Here is a 3,201-nt window from a genome sequence, read left to right as displayed (position 1 = left end):
GCGTAAGTAAATATAGAGATCAAAAGACTTGTATGAACCTACGTAACATTAAGAATCGAGGGTCTTACTGCGTTCTTGCGTTATTAATTTGCATACTCTTATGTTAAATAATAAATAAGAATATGTTCTGATTGATTATCGAAAGTGGCTTTTGAAAAAATTGACGATTTGCTAACAAACAGAGAAAACGAAGTCGAATTAACTTAATGAGTAAAGCATAGTGAGAAATTAGGTGAAATCGGTTTCCTAGAAGTTTTCACCATCATTAATTTGACACTCGGTATTGAGTTAAAATTCTCTTGATTAGGTTATTTAAAGTAGCTTTATTTAAATTTCGCAGTCTAAAAATATTAATTTTTATAAATAAAATCAAGGTTATGATAAATTTGGTATTTGGTAAAATTAAGACATCAATTCCTGAGGACGATACTTTACACATCATTATATTATAAAACTACGATACTGTGCACTTACAGTTTGCACCAGTCAAATTTTTGGCGTCGTTGCCGGGGATTGAGTTTATCTTATTTTTGCCAATACCGATACAAAATAACCTTGGTTTTAATTTAGAATTTTCTTTTTATATTTTTATTTATTTCTTTATTTTATTTTATTTTTAATTTTTTTTTCTGTGTTTCTGGTGTGTTTTTTTTATGTTGGATGCGCAGTGCTAGAACCCATGCCATTATTCCTTTTGATCCGGAGATTGAAAGAATGCTTAGAGCACTAAGGAAAAAAGGGTATTAGCCATGGAGAATAGACAAGAAAATGTGCAGCCACGCACCTTGAAGGATTATGTGAGACCAGTTGTGAATGACAACTATTCGGGTATCAGACGCCAGCCCATTAATGCAAACAATTTTGAGCTCAAACTCGCATTAATCAACATGGTGCTGCAGGCCCAATTCAATGGATCACCACTTGATTATCCCAATATCCATTTGGCGATATTTTTGGAGATTTGTGATACTGTGAAGATCAATAGTGTTACTGAAGACACAATTAGATTGAGATTATTCCCTTTCTCTTTGAGAGACAAAGCAAGAGGTTGGCTACAGTCGCTACAACCTAGGAGTATCATGGCAGAAAAATTTCTAGTTAAATTCTTTCCACCTGCAAAAATAGCTCAACTCAGGAGTGAGATTGGTCAATTCAAGCAACATGATTTTGAATCACTCTGTGAAGCATGTGAAAGGTATAAAGATTTGATTTGATGCTGCCCACAACATGGATTGCCGGATTGGTTGCAAATTCAGATGTTCTATAATGGGTTAAATGGGCAAACTCAGACTTTAGTTGATGCTACATCTGGAGGAACTTTGATGTCAAAGACAATTGAGGGTGCTACTGCTCTTTTGGAAGAAATGGCCTCAAATAACTATCAATGGCCAACTAAAAGAACTATGGCTAAGAAAGTTACTGGAATTCATGAATTGGAGCCGTTTGCTGCACTTTTAGCTCAAGTCGCTTCTCTATCCCATCAGATTTCAGTTTTGACAACCCAGAGGGTACCACAAGGTGCAGAATATGTGGCAGCTACAAGTAGGACAAATCCGAGCATTGGAGCGAGTCAAGAACAGGTTCAATACATCAATAATTGAAACTACAATTATCGTGGTGATCCTTTGCCACAATATTACCATCCAGGGCTTCGAAATCATGAGAATTTGTCTTATGGAAATACAAGGAATGTGCTGCAACCTCCTGCGGGATTTGAGAGTCATCAAGGTGAGAAGAAAATGTCACTTAAGGATGCCATGATACCTTTTGTTGAGGAGACAAAAGCCAGGTTTAAAAAGACTGATTCACGATTGGACAACATTGAGACTCGTTGTAATAACATGGGAGCCGCCATGAAGAATCTTGAAATACAAATTGGGCAACTGGCCATGACCATAAATACCCCACAGAGAGGAACTTTTCCTAGCAACACATAAGTGAATCCTAAGGAACAATGCAATGTCATCACACTTAGGAGTGGAAGAGAAATTGAGAAATCACCAATAAAGGAAACCATGTTCACACCTACACCTGAAAAGAATGGCCAAAGCAAGAATAAAGGGGAAGAAGAGGAGATTGTGGATGATACACCAAGAGAGACGAACACGCTTCTAGCAATTTCATTTCCTGACAATCCTCCTATTCTCTCTACTCCACTTCCTTATCCTCAATGCTTTCAAAAGCAAAAATTAGATAAGCAATTTTCTAAATTTTTGGATATTTTTAAGAAAATTCACATAAATATTCCTTTTGCAGATGCCTTGGAACAAATGCCAAATTATGTCAAATTCCTGAAGGAGATCATTTCAAAGAAAAGAAGGTTGGAGGAGTTTGAAACAGTGAAGCTTACCAAAGAATGTAGTGCTATTCTTCAAAAGAAATTGCCTCAAAAATTAAAAGATCCAGGGAGTTTTACTTTGCCTTGCACTATTGGAAATTCATTTTTTGATAAAGTTTTACGTGATCTTGGTGCTAATATTAATCTTCTGCCACTTTTTGTCTACATGAAATCGGGACTTGGAGAGATGAAACAAACAACCATCTCTTTGCAACTAGTAGACCGATCCATCAAGTATCCACATTGAATCATAGAAGACATATTGGTAAAGGTGGATAAATTTATTTTTCCTGCTGATTTTGTGGTGTTAGATATGGAGGAAGACCAAGAAGTCCCACTAATTCTTGGCTAACCATTCTTGGCCACTGGAAGGGCGTTAATTGATGTTCAAAAGAGTGAGTTAACATTGAAACTGGACAAAGAAGAGGTTATGTTCAACATCTACCAAGATATGAGATTCCCAAAGGATCCAAGCACTTGCTTCCAAGTAGATGTCATTCAGCAAGCTGTAGAAAAATTCTTTCAAAAGGATGTACCAGTTGATCACCTAGAACGATCCTTGTAGCAGATTACAACACAGCAGCGTGTGGGGAGGCTAGATCCTATGGTAGCAAAGACGGATTCTATAATCTCTAAAGAAAAGATGCAGCAACCTATATCTCCAGAGTTGAAACAATCCCCTGAGCATCTTTGCTATGTGTTCTCAGGTGATGCGTATGAAAATGCAAAAATCTACAAAGAGCGGATGAAGAAGTGGCATGACAAACAGATTCTTAGGCAAGAGTTTGCTCCAAGACAACAGGTTCTACTTTCAACTCATGATTAAAACTCTTCCCAGGTAAGTTAAGGTCAAGATGGACAGG

The 3,201-nt window shown here is 36.9% G+C and overlaps 1 non-coding gene across 1 annotated transcript; it reads right to left on the bottom strand.

Moving 5' to 3' along the window:
* Positions 1-1,127: 1,127 nt before the first annotated feature.
* Positions 1,128-1,234, bottom strand: LOC131156928 (small nucleolar RNA R71). Its single transcript, XR_009137189.1, has one exon. It is a non-coding gene; the product is annotated as a small nucleolar RNA R71 (small nucleolar RNA).
* Between the last annotated feature and the right edge of the window lie 1,967 nt (positions 1,235-3,201).

Source organism: Malania oleifera, chromosome 5 (genome assembly GCF_029873635.1).
Source record: "Malania oleifera isolate guangnan ecotype guangnan chromosome 5, ASM2987363v1, whole genome shotgun sequence".
Classification (NCBI taxonomy): Eukaryota; Viridiplantae; Streptophyta; class Magnoliopsida; order Santalales; family Ximeniaceae; genus Malania; species Malania oleifera.
Note: the sequence above shows the minus strand (reverse complement) of the source record. Positions and strands in the feature narration are given on the sequence as shown.